A 14,142-nucleotide genomic window follows, 5' to 3' on the forward strand; every position below is an offset into this window, starting at 1 on the left:
GGTTTTCCTCATGAATTTCAAAACTTCTTTTAAATCCGGCTTCAGAGAGCAGTTCATGAGGCCATGCCCATCAATAACACAGAAACAACTGAGCATCTAAAGGGGCGGCCCTTCAGTCATCACTGTGAGCCCCACAGCAACCATTGTTACCTGGACAGTCATGCATTCCAAACCTGGTCTCTCAACATCACTAGTAATGGCCCACAGTTTGGAAAACTGTGATTCTCACAAATTTGGAACATTTTTTTTAAAGCAGTTGTTACTGAGAAGTTTAATCCTTTCTATCCAGTAGGAAGTTGATGATGTATTTGGGTTTGAATGACTCAGTGAATCCTTTCCCACATTGGAGAAGTGGATGACTGCTCCCTGGTGTGCATGAGGGCATTACATTCCAGGTCAAACAGGGAATTGGACCTCTTCCTACAGCCCGTGCATACCTCTGGTAACTTCCCACAGGGATTGTGCTTGCGTGGCACAGGTCAGATCATTGAGTGGTTTAGAACGTTTTAGAATGTTACAGTACATAAGGAGGCCATTCACACTTTCATGTCGATAATAGTTCCTGAAACACCCACCCATTCTCCACCCCTATTGCCAGCATCTTGCAACTGTCCAGCATTCTCAGTAGTGTAGTGGTTAGTATCCCCACCTGTGACTCGGAAGACCGAGGTGCAATTCCCTGACGGGGAGGATTTGATACGGATGGCTTGTAGCACAGAGGTAGTGACCCTAACCCTGGATCGGGTTCAAGCCCTGTCTGCTCCATAGTTCAAAGGTTCACAAAGAGAGGTGCAAAATTAGGCCATTCAGCCCATCAAGTCTGCTCTGCCATTCGATCCAGACTGCTCATCACCCCCATTTTCCTGCCTTGTCCCTTGAAAGGGTTCAGAAAAGATTTACACTGATGTTTTCAGAGTTGGAGGATTTGGGAGAGGCTTAATAGGCTGGGGCTGTTTTCCTTGGAGCTTCAGAGGGTGAGGGTTGACCTTTTGGAGATTTATAAAACAATGAGGGGGCATGGCTAGGATAAACAGACAAAGTCTTTTCGATGGGTGGGCGAGTCCAGACCTAGAGGGCATAGGTTTAGGCTGAGAGGGGAAATATATCAAAGGGACCTAAGGGGCAACTTTTTCATGCAGAGAGTGTGCTTGTATGGAATGAGCTGCCAGAGAAAGTGGTGGAGGCTGGTACAATCACAGCATTTAAAGGGCATCTGGATGGATAGATGAATAAGAAAGGTTTAGAGGGATATGTGTCAAGTGCTGGCAAAAGGGTCTAGATTAGGTTAGGATATCTGCTTGACGTTTTGGGCAAAAGCCCTTCATCAGGAGCTTTTGCCTGAAACGTCGATTTCAAAGCTACTTGGATGCTGCCTGAACTGCTGTGCTCTTCCAGCACCACGAATCCAGAATCTGGTTTCCAGCATCTGCAGTCATTGTTTTTACCTTGTTGATTTTATACACTGAATGGTAAGGTCCTAGGGAGTGTTGCTGAACAAAGGGACCTTGGAGTGCAAGTTCATAGCTCCTTGAAAGTGGAGTCGCAGGTAGATAGGATGGTTAAGGCGGCGTTTGGTATGCTTTCCTTTATTGGTCAGAGTAATGAGTACAGGACATTAGTTAGGCCACTGTTGGAATATTGTATGCAATTCTGGTCTCCTTCCTATCGGAAAGATGTTGTGAAACTTGAAAGGGTTCAGAAAAGATTTACAAGGATGTTGCCAGGGTTGGAGGATCTGAGCGACAGGGAGAGGCTGAACAGGCTGGGGCTGTTTTCCCTGGAGTGTCGGAGGCTGAGGGGTGACCTTATAGAGTTTACAAAATTATGAGGGGCATGGATAGAATAAATAGGCAAAGTCTTTTCCTTGGGGTCGGGGAGTCCAGAACTAGAGGGCATAGGTTTAGGGTGAGAGGGGAAAGATATAAAAGAGACCGAAGGGGCAACTTTTTCATGCAGAGGGTGGTACGTGTATGGAATGAGCTGCCAGAGGATGTGGTGGAGGCTGATACAATTGCAATATTTAAGAGGCATTTGGATGGGTATATGAATAGGAAGGGTTTGGAGGGATATTGGCCGGGTGCTGGCGGGTGGGACTAGATTGGGTTGGGATATCTAGTCGGCATGGACGGGTTGGACCGAAGGGTCTGTTTCCCTGCTGTACATCTCGATGATTCTATGACCTCGCTCCTACCCCCGGGGGGAAGAGACAGTGAGACAGGGTAGGATTGGAAACTGCGGGAGGAGGGAGACTGGGGAGTTTATAAACTCCTAGGGGGAGGAATAAAAGCTTCACACGCCCAGTGTTTACTTCACTGGGGAAGGATCTCTCGGGTTGCCTGGCAACCGGCCGCCATCTTTGAGGGTAAGGTGCATGTTGTCTTGGGGTGGACGGCCATCTTGGTGAGGGCACCATTAACTGTCATTTCTGGGAGAGCTTTGGCAGAACTAAATTACCCCTACTGTCCAGCAATGCTAAATTACTCAATGCCCAAGGATGTTCTGGTTATTCGTATGTTGGCCATGCTAAATTAATCAAAGTGTCCAGGGATGTGCAGGTTAGTGTGGAATAGCTATGCCAATTACCCATAGTATCCAGGGATGCACAGTTTAGGGTAGAATGCCTGTGCCTAATTGCCCATAGTGCCCAGGGATGTGCAGGTTGGGGTGTATTGGCGATGCTAAATTGTCCCATGGTGCCCAGGGAAATTTATGTTAGGTGCATTAGTCACGGGTAAATGTAGAGCAATGGGAGTAGGGGAATGAGTCTGGGTGTGTTGCTGTTCGGAGGGTTGGGTTGGACTTGTTGTGCCGAGTGGCCTGCTTCTACATGGTAAGGATTCTATGAAAGGAAGAGATATTTGCAACTCTCCTGCCCTTTGTTTCAGGGCAGCGAGGGTACAGTGTGGGCCAGGCAGCTGACTGTCCAGAGCAGGTACAGCGCGGGCTCCGCTATCAGATCCGCCCCGCACCCATTTTTGACATCACGATGCAGAAGTAGCCCTGTCAGTGTCTGCACTCCTCACTTTCATGTCAATGTCTGACAGTCGCTCAGTCCATCGGAATGGCAACTATGTCTGTGTGAGAAGGAGTAAAGCCTTTTGGTTCCTGTTTGAGTATGTTTTCAGCATCAGTGGGACTGGATGAGAAGCCCTACTGTTACAATGCACTGAGTGTGGAGCCTGAAACAGTTATAGGGCCTGGAAAGAGGAATTCACAGTGGAGAGGAGCTGCACACGTTTGTGTGCAGCTGAAGCTTTGGCCATGGAGAAACCGTGGAAGTGTGGCGACTACGGGAAAGGCTTCTGTTTCCCGCCTGCCCTGGAGACTCATCGGCGCAGTCACACCGGGGAGAGGCTGTTCTCCTGCCCCGAGTGCGGGAAAGCATTCAGCGATGCCTCCATCCTGCTGACTCACCGGCATGTGCATACAGGCGAGCGGCCCTTCTCCTGCCCTGAGTGCAGGAAGGCCTTCAGCAATTCTAATGCACTGCACAGGCACCAGTGGGTTCACACTGGCAAGAGGCCATTCACCTGCCCTGAGTGCAGGAAGATCTTCAGCCACTCTTCCCACCTGCTTGCCTACTCTGGCGTGCAGCCTTTCAGATGCCCCGAGTATGGGAAAGCCTTCAGCAATTCCTCCGCCCTGCTGAGGCACCAGCAGCTCCATACCGCGGAGAGGCCCTTCAGCTGCTCCAAATATGGAAAGGGCTTTACCCAAGCATCCCATCTCATTGTCCACCAGGGGGTCCACACAAATGAGCGGCCGTTTGCCTGTTCAGAGTGCAGGAATGGCTTCGTTGACTCATCCGTCTTGCTGAGGCACTGGCGAGTCCACACTGGGGCGTTCATCTGCCCTGAGTGTGGGCAGAAGTTCTTGTCGTTCTGCAACTTGCAGAAACACCAGCAGGGGCACCAGTGCTCCCAACAAAGTGATGCTGCTTTGAGTCACCTCCTGCCCATTCTAACAGTGGGAGAGTCAGTGGGCTTAGTGTATTTTATGCTGGACTGACTCCACCCCCCACCCCCCGCCCCCATCATTTACACCTGATTAATGAACGTAACCTACACATCTATGGGCAACTGAGCATGGCAAATTAATCTAATCTGCACATCTGTATATTCCGTTTCTCTCTGGTATTGGTGTCAATGCCTTTATGTCTCATCTCCACCACACACATCCTCCACCCCAGACATTAACCATTTTGTGTCTGGTTACTTCTCAAGAAGCTGCATTGTAGGTTTATCCTGAACTAACACACTTTGTTTTTGCTTCACAAAATCAGACCTGCTCACTCTCAGCATTATTCCAATGTCGTGAAAGATATTAACTTTCAGGTGGAACTATCCAAAATTCAAAGAGATGTCAGTCTTGACGTTTGGCTTTTCTGTTCCTGTAAGATCCTGAAGTATCACAGTCAGGGGAGTGTAGGATGGTGCTTTCTTTTGTGCAAAAGCAAACAAAAAGTTCTGCAGAAAATAGAATTTCTGCCCTGGACTGACACTGATGACTTTTGTAATCTCTTTGTACAGAGTATTTGAAGATCTGAAGACAGAAGTTTCAAAATCAACAGAACTTAGACTTTCCTGCTCCTCGGATGCTGCCTGACCCACTGTGCTTTTCCAGCGCCGCACCTTTTGACTCTGACTCTCCAGCGTCTGCAGTCCTCACTTTCATGTCAATGTCTGACGGTCAATCAACCCACCTGGACCGCAACAATTTTCGACTATGAGTCTGTGTGAAGGAGCCAAGCTTTTTGGTCCCTGTTTCAGTACGTTTTCAGCATCAATGGGACTAGATGGCACCCTATCTTTGCAGCGCCCCGAGTGTGAAGCCTTCAACAGTTATATGGCCTGGAAAGAGGAATTCATGGCAGCGGCTGCACACACATTTGTGTACAGCTGAAGCTTCGGCCATGGAGAAACCGGAGGAATCCCACTTCCATGTCCCGCCTAACCTGGAGACTCATCGGCGCAGTCACACCGGTGAGAGGCCGTTTTCCTGCCCTGAGTGTGGGAAGAACTTCAGCAATTCCTATGTACTGCAGAGGCACCAGCGGGTTCACACTAGTGAGAGACCGTTCACCGTTCAGTGCAGGAAGGCCTTCAGCAATTCTTCCCATCTCCTGAGGCACTGGCGGATCCACACTATCGAGAGGCCATTTGCCAGCCCCTAGTGCGGGTGGAGGTTTTTGTTGTCCTGCAACTTGCGGGGGCACCAGCGCTTCCAACAATCAGATTCCACTGGTGATGCTGTTGTGGGTCACCCCCAGGACTGAAACTCCCGCCCTTTCTGACAGTGGGTGCAGTGGGAGAGTCGGTGAGCTATTTTTGTTTTCTGCTGGACTTCCCTCCATCCAACTTTGCTTCAGCTGCAGCATGTTGAGCCCAGAAGCTGCTACTCTCTAGTTTTTTCTGTCCAGTTAAAGAACTGTTGACTCTTTCTGGGAATGAGTCGTAGTCTGTAAGAAGTAGCTGAACGCATCGGGACAACCATTCGCATTTGGCAGTGACTTTGAAATTAGATATATGGTTATGTGCGTGTGAATGACTCATCGTCCAATAATTGCACAAAAGCTTGGAAGTCGATTATTGAAAACTGGTTAAACTGGTCATTTCTTTATTTTCTTTTTTAATTTGCCCCTGAAGTCTCTGTCTATGAGATGGTGGGGGCATGATCAAAGAGCTTAAATCATTGCTATTAATTAGATTATCTTGTTTAATTTTGCCTGAGTAAAGTTGCAGCATTTATAAAATTGTTAATTTTTGTTTAAATTATAATTTTTGGTATGCAAGATCTGTTCTTCAAGTCCGACCAGGAAGAGTTGACAAATTCTGAGGGACATTGCATGTTTTAATTTCACTGTGCTGTGAATCTGGTGATAATGACAATCGTTTGTATTGGCTTGCTTACCTTTGCTTTCACCCCAATCACTCACTATGGTAGTGAGTTCCACAGTTTCACCACACTCGTGAAATTTCTCATGAAATCCTCAGCACAGACTTGGAAGGGAAAATGTTGACTAGAGCAGAATATAGGATGCTAACTGCAAAAAGCCAGGAAGACATTCGACAAAGTAAAACCTTGACACTGTAGGGACAAATAAGGAACTTTGACAACAATGCAGAGATCACAAGTCAGTGTTCAAGAGAACAGTCATGACAAAAAAAAAGTACTCTATAGACATTGGAAATTGTGATTAGGCAACGATGAGGGGCATGGATAGGGTAAAGAGGCAAAGTCTTTTTCCTGGGGTTGGGGAGTCCAGAACTAGAGAGCATAGGTTTAGGGTGAGAGGGAAAAGATATAAGAGAGACCTCAGGGGCAAGTTTTTCACGCAGAGGGTGGTATGTGTACGGAGTGAACTGCCAGAGGAAGTGGTGGAGGCTGGTACAATTGCAACATTTAAGAGGCATTTGGATGGGTATATGAATAGGAAGGGTTTGGAGGGATATGGGCCAGGTGCTGGCAGGTGGGACTAGATTGGGTTGGGATATCTGGTCGGTATGGACGGGTTGGACAGGTGGTTACATACAATAAGGTAAGACAAATAAAATAACCAGAACTACTAATCATAATTGGATGTCGATATCCCAAAGACAAGTGTATACTGTTGATTGGTATAGATAAGCTGCTCTTAAAATAAAAAAAACGGTATATCAAACAGATGACCTTGATCATTTGGGCGGGTCTATTGCCGAAGTGGCTCTGCAGGCTTGAATAAAAGCAGTGTATGAAAAGTATCCACGTATCATCTGGTAAGTTACACGCTCCAGGCAGTTCTAGAATCCCTTCAGCATGCAAACAGGCCATTCAGCCCATCAAGTTGACACTGTCCCATCCAGCTACCCTATCCTTGTAACCCTGCATTTCCCATGGCCAATCCACCCTAATCCGCACATCATTTGGACTGTAGGAGGAAACCCACACAGACATGGGGAGAATGTGTGAACACCACGCAAACAATTGGCTGAGGGTGGAATCAAACCTGGGTTCCTGATGCTGTGAGGCAGCAGTGCTAACCATTCAGTCACCACCCTGTGCTGCTCTATGAGGGAGTGAATTTCAAAGACTCGGGAACCTTTGAGAGAAAAGCAAAACTCTCCCATCTTAAATGAGAGGCCACTTATTTGTTAACTGTGTCCACTCATTTCTAGTCTCTGGCACAAAGGGATTCATACACTCAGATCATCTAATTCTTTGAAGCTCAAACTGATACAAGCCCAGCCCAATATTCCCTTGACCCCGATTATAAGTCGAGTAAAGCAGCGACCCTTGACCTCACTGACATGACACAGGATGCCCTCAATCCAAGTTGACCTTTACCCTCTAACATCTTGACCCCAGGCCAGCATGTGGTCACCCACAACTCAGCTCTGAACGGGAGCAGAGGAACTGACCAGGCTGCAGTGAGGCAGACACTGCATCCCCAGAGAAACCAATTCGAGTGTGAAAATTTTTCAGCTCACATTCGGATCGTTTCAGGGATAATGTCTCCTGTCATTTAAATGTCTTTGATCCCAATAACGTTCTGGTTCTGTTGCGCATTGTCAACTCTGGTCTCCAGCATCTGCAATCCTCACTTTCTCCTAGTTAATTTTAACCTACTGCAAATCCTCTTGCAAGGATGCCTACCTTGAAGAAGCTCTCCTCATCCCTCTACAAGGATCTCAGAGAGTCCCTCTCTCACTGCACCCCCCATCTCCTCTGCCCTGAAGCTCTTCAGCCACATCCAGAAACAAACTCGACAACACAATTTGGACTCAACCAGGACAACCAGTACCTGCAACAAACCGGAAGCCTCCAGCAACAGACCTCCCTCAGGATCCTCCGATCCACGCTCACAGCCATGCGCCGCCACCTACACTCCCTGCAGTCAGCCTTGCCCCAGCTCAGGACAACACTCTCCCAGACCTGCAAAGGACTTCTGCTGTTCCTCATCCTCAGAATAATTCACACACTGAACAAACGCTTTTTCCTAGCCATATTGAACATCAAAGAAAGTACAAAAACTTTCATGTACTCACCCCCACACTCCGAACTCCTCGACCGTTCCTGAACCTTCTCGCGACCTCCGGAGCCGCTCGGGCGCCATTGCCCACGCGGCTGCTGCAGCCACCACCGCCGCGGCGAACGGTGACGTCACTTCTGCCCCCACTGCCGCACAGATAACAGCCACCACCGACCATGCAGCCTCCACGATCGCCACCCAGACAACCGCCCTCCACGATCGCCAGGAAGACCATCGCCAACAGATACACGACCACCGGGACCAGCGCCATTTCTGCCTGATGTGCCACTTCCACCCCCGGAGTTGCTGTCGCCGCAGCAACTTCCGCCCCCCAGTGACGTCGCTCACCTGCTCAAGGACCACACCGTACGCCACGCCGCCCCCACGACTAACTCCGCCCCCACTCCCAGCTCCAGCCCCACACCAGGTCCTAGAGCTCCCAGTCCTGCCGTGTTTTCACGATCCCTCCAAACCTCGCCTCCTCTGAGGATGAATGATCAGTCCTCAGCAGAGGCCTCACCTTCATCCTCCTATGCTCCCAGATCAATGAGTTCGACACGCGGCTAGACAGAGCATTTCTTCCGCTGCCTTCGCCTCCACGCCTACTACTTCAACCAGGATTCCTGCCCACCCTCTGACGATCCCTTCTCCTGCCTCCAACACACCCCATGCTGGCCTCTTATCCGCCCTCAATCTCTTCATATTCAACTGTCGCCGTGACATTGATCACCTCAACCTGTCCACCCCTCTCACCCACTCCAAACTCTCACCCTCACAACACGCAGCCCTCCACTCCCTCTGCTCCAACCCCAACCTCACCATCAAACCAGCAGACAAGGGAGGCGCAGTGGTAGTTTGGCGCACCGATTTTTACACCGCTGAAGCTAGACGCCAACTCGCGGACACCTCCTCCTACTACCCCCTTGACCATGACCCCACCACCAAACTATCATCTTCAGACCATCCATAGCATCATCACCTCAGGGGATCTCCTATCCACCGCCTCCAACCTCATAGTCCCACAACCCCGCACCACCCGTTAAAAGATTCCTGAAGAAGGGCTTATACCCAAAACGTCGATTCTCCTGCTCCTCTGATGTTGCCTGGCATGCTGTGTTTTTCCAGCACGACATTTTTCAAGATAGGTCCTTATATCAATTGCTAAGATCACCAAAGCAGTGATAAGCTTTATATTCCAGATATATTAATTGATTTGAAAATCCAGTAACAATGCCAAAATGCCACCAACTCTGTACAATCTCCAATTTTCCAACACTGCCTGTAGTTGCCAGTTGTGTCCTTTTCCCCTTTATTATTTACTATTCAATATTCAATTCAGCCCATTGAATCAACTCTGCCATTTATTCAGATCACGCTTGCTCTGGTAAACATCAACTCCATTGTCCCATAATCCTCAATTCCCTCACTGGTTGAAAAAAAAATCTGTCAGCCTTGAATGCACTTAACGACCCAGGTTCAACATCACTCTGTAGTAACATGTTCCACAGATTTACTGCCCTCAGTAAAAATTCCTGTCTTCAACATGCAATCCCTCATTTGCAGGTTATTCCCTCTGATGCTAGACTCACCCACAAAGGTAAACTTTTCCACATCAAGCCAGTCAAGCCTCATTAGAATCTTTTGTGTGAAAATAAGGTTACCTCTAAATCTTCTAACTTCTAATAAGTACAGGCCCAACCTATTAACTTCTCTTCATATGATATTCTTTCCATCCCTGATATCATCTTGGCCAACCTTCTCTGAACTGCCTCCAATGCCAGTATATCTTTCCTTAGGTAAAAGGGCCCTAAAACTGTTCCCAGTGTTCAGTTGTGGCCTGACTGGTGCCTGACATAGGTTCACTATAACCTCCCTACTTTTATATTCTATTTAAGGCCAACCTCCCATTTGCCTTCCCTATTACTCACTGAACTTGGATGAAGAGATGCATGAATGTGAGCTCCCAAATCCCTCTATTCAACAGCCTTCTCCATTTAACATTCAGCACTTTTCCTCCTGCCAAAGTGCACAATCTCATTTACCCACATTCTATTCCATCTGCCAAGGCTTTGTTCATTTGCTTAACCCCTCAACAGACATTTAATGTCATCCTCACCACCTGCCTTCCCATCAACCATCTCTTCTGCAATCTTGGCAATAGTATATTCACTTTACTTGTCCAAGGAATTCATATACATTTTGTAAATAATTTTGGCCCCAGCACTGATCCCTATGGCACACTACTAGTTACAGTTTGCCATCCTAAACATGCCCCTTATCCCAATTGTATCATTGGTTAGCCAATCCTCTGCCATGCCTCTTTGCTTATTATTTCATGAGATGTGAATATCATTGGCTCTGCCAACAACTCTTCCCAAACTGTCCTTGAAAAGGTGGTGCTGAGCTGCCTCTTAAATTGCTTCACAAATATGATGCGGTCTACAGTAATGTTCAGTAGCGAATTCCAGGATTTTAATCAATAACAAAGAAGCAAAGGAATGCTGTGTTCACACTTACCTGCTCTTGGTAGTTGAGGTGATGGTTTGGAAGATGCTTTTGAAGAGCACCACTTAATCAAGCCAGACTGATAGATTGTAGCCAGAGATTCTGTCTTTTGATGTCTCTCATCAATCTACATTCTTTCCAGCCAAGCTTTTAGTCTCAAATTACCACGCAATGCCTCCTGTTATGGCTTCAGTCAACTATAATAATGTGATGATCCTTGGGGTGATTTTCTACACCTGACTGCAATACAGCTACAGATCATTGTTTCCAGCTTTGGTGGAACAAAAGACAGCAAATTGGTGATAATTACAGTTAGTGTAAACACTACTAGTGATCGATAAAGATTAATCCTGTTCACTTCAATGGCCAAACTTCATTTTGAAAACCAAGTACACTCAGACAACATGTCAAAGTGGTTCATAAGAGGAGATATGGGGCATTGAGGAGTGAAACAATTGCTATTGATCACCTCCACCATTGTCAGAAAAACAGGTTGAAAGGATTCTTAAAAGGTGGGCAAAGTAGTGGTATGGCATAACACTTCAGACACCGCAAAGTGGAAGATCACTTTCTAGTGGAAGAAAAACACATTTCTTATTTCTAAAAGTATGGGGAAATAAATCTGAATTGGGAGCTCTTTCTTATTTGTTGAGGACGTTGCTTCATCAGAGTCTTGGTTAGAATACAAGTTCTTCATCAGGAATGAAGGATGTTCCAAGGGGGCTGGGAGATAATTGGGGATGGGGATGGGGCTGGGGGGGCAGCTGTGAATGAAATAGGTAGATGGAGGTGGGACTTGATCATGATAGGTAAGACAGGAGGGTGGAGCGAATAGGTGGGAAGCAAGATGGACAGGTAGGACAGCTCAAGATGCCGATGCAGAGTCGGAAGGTTGGATCTGGGACAAGGTGTGTGGTGTGGTGTGGTGTGGGAGTGGGGGGGAAATAAGGAAACTGGTGAAATCTACATTGATCCCATGTAGTTGGTGGGTCCCAAGGTGGAAGATGAAGTGTTCTTCCTACAAGCGTCAGGTAGCTAGAGTTGGAGGGGGAGGCGGCCCAGGACTTGCAAGTCCTTGACAGAGTGGGAGTTAAAGTGTTCAGCCACAAGACGGTGGGGTTGTTTAGTTTTGGTGTCCCAGAGCTGTTCCCTGAATTGTTCTGCAAGTTGGTGTCCAATCTCCCCAATGTGGCGGAGACCACATCGAGAGCAGTGGACATATAAATAAATCTTATAAACAAATTGTATAAATCTTCACCTACCAGAGTTATTTTCTTTAAATAAAGTTAAAGAAAATTTTAATTAAATTGGGTGACTGCATGAAACGGTTTGTTGGTCAGGCTCAACTCATCACCTTCAAATGAGACAATGCCATTGATAGTGGTGAACTGCTCTTTTTGTTAAAAACCACAAGTTCTTGATTTATTTTCACAACCTAACTAGTATTCACACCTGCACGTTCAATGTCAAACTCTGACATCAGAAATGAAATTACACCATTATTTTTATCTTGCAATAATCCAACAAATAAATTAATAGCACACAGTGGATACAAAGTCTGATTAATATGAAATTAAATTTGTGAGAAACAAAGCCCACTCACTTCAATAATTTCAGTCCGAGACAAGATCTGAATCAGTAGTGTCATTTATTTTACACTTGCAAGTGGGTGTGATGTCCAGTGTCTATAAGGCAGAGGACATACACACCAAATTCAATTCATTCACAACATTTATATGATTTGATTTCTATTGTTTTACACTGCTCCCTCCCCTGTTTACATCTTCCACTTCCCTAGACCGGCCCCCATTACCCCTGTTTATCTCTTGCCTTATCCAGCCTTGTCTGTGACAAAATGCTTATTCCTGGCCTCACAAGGCTGTTTGACCTCATCCTGCTGTAGGTCATTGTTAGGCATATTCTTTCTTCATCATTATCTCCCCCCTTCATCTGTGCCTTTCCCGAGGCTGTTCTGATCCCTATGACCCTTTTAATTGGGGTTTGTTCCTGTGTTTTTGTAAAAGTGGGAAACAGATGTTTATACCTACTGTTTGTACAGGCATATCTAGCTTAACTTCATCCCCTCACAACATCTTATCTATTTGCCCGTAATGTCTACCTTCTGACATACAGGTTTAGCTAATACAAAAACAATTATATATTTCCTCCACATCGTTTCCATTCTTGTTGACTCGGCTCGTGGCTAAAACAATTACACACTGGTGTGAGTTCATTTTACTTTGTAAAATGGAATTGCAGAAATGCAGAAGTAACATTAATTTACCTATAGTCCACAAATTTGACCAAAAAAAAACGAAAAATCAAGATGGGAGATAACAAATGGTGCTCCTCCAGGGAGTGTATTTTACCAACTACAACTGCTCAATATAAACAAACACTCTGACATGATCCTCCGGTTTTAATGTAAACCATAGCCCCATACAGTAGGTACCATTTAAATAAGTTAATAGATACAAGCCTTGAGCAACTCCAGCCTCCAGCCGGACCCCCCGCTTCTTGGAGCTCGGACCTTCCTCCAGCTCCGGGGGGTTGTTGAGCTCCTGGGCTCCGGCCGCCGCCGAAGAAGCCGCGGGCGCCGGCTCTCTCTCCTCCACCGCCGACATTTTTAATTTGTTTTCTCGTTCACCCGGTAACCGTCACCTCCCCCTTCCCGGGCCCCGGAAATTATACAAAAATAAACAATAAACCCCCCACCACCGGGGACTGTCTCCTTTTCTTCACAACTTTTGTTTGAAAAGTTCGGGCTTTAATTTGAAATGTATTTTAAAGGTATTTTCTGAGGTAAACGATGCCTGTCTGCCCCCCTCCCTCCGTCAGAAACCGCCCGCTGAGTCGATGAGAAAACCGCAGCCTCGCGCCGCCATCTTTGTTTTTCTTCTTCATTCCGTCTCCTCCTTCAGTGACGCGCGTCATCCACGCCCCGCCCAATCAGAGCGCACCTCACTCCACCTGACCAATGGCGGCTGGCGTTCATAGACACGCCCCGTGACTGTCGCTCTCCAATCAGGCCGCACCGACAGCAGGCTTGGTGATTGGTGGAGAGGTGTCTCCGCCCCTTTCCTCTGAGGGTCTGTCTCCTTGCGGGACAAATATGACCACGTTGCATCAACCTCACTCTGAGTCAATGTTACTGAACAGTTTCTTTGTCTGCGGAGAGATGCACAGCATCAAAGGTGGGCACAGTGGTTATAGCACTGTTGCCTCAGAGCGCCAGAGACCCGGGTTCTGTGTGGAGTTTGCACATTCTCCCTGCGTCTGTGTGGGTTTCCTCCCACAATCCAAAAATGTGCAGGTTAGGTGAACTGGCCATGATAAATTGCCCATAGTGTTAGGTGCAGGGGTAAATGAAGGAGAATGGGTCTGGGTGGGTTGCGCTTCGGCATGGGCTTGTTGGGCCGAAGGGTCTGTTTCCACGCTGTAAGTAATCTAATCTAATCTAAATGTTGTAATTGTACCAGCTTCCAACACTTCCTCTGGACACATCCTGTACACACACTACCCTCTGTGAGAAACTTACCACTTTGAGATCCCTTTTAAACATTTCCCCTCTCACCCTAAAACTGCGCCTTCTAGTTCAAAACTTTCCCACCTTGAGGAAACTATTTACG

At 47.0% G+C, this 14,142-nt stretch overlaps 1 protein-coding gene across 1 annotated transcript in view; it reads left to right on the forward strand.

The window, feature by feature from the left end:
* LOC140460915 (uncharacterized) overlaps nucleotides 1–14,142 on the forward strand; it is a 158,719-nt gene that overhangs the window by 17,898 nt on the left and 126,679 nt on the right. The window lies entirely within an intron of this gene.

This window comes from Chiloscyllium punctatum, chromosome 36 (genome assembly GCF_047496795.1).
Source record: "Chiloscyllium punctatum isolate Juve2018m chromosome 36, sChiPun1.3, whole genome shotgun sequence".
Classification (NCBI taxonomy): domain Eukaryota; kingdom Metazoa; phylum Chordata; class Chondrichthyes; order Orectolobiformes; family Hemiscylliidae; genus Chiloscyllium; species Chiloscyllium punctatum.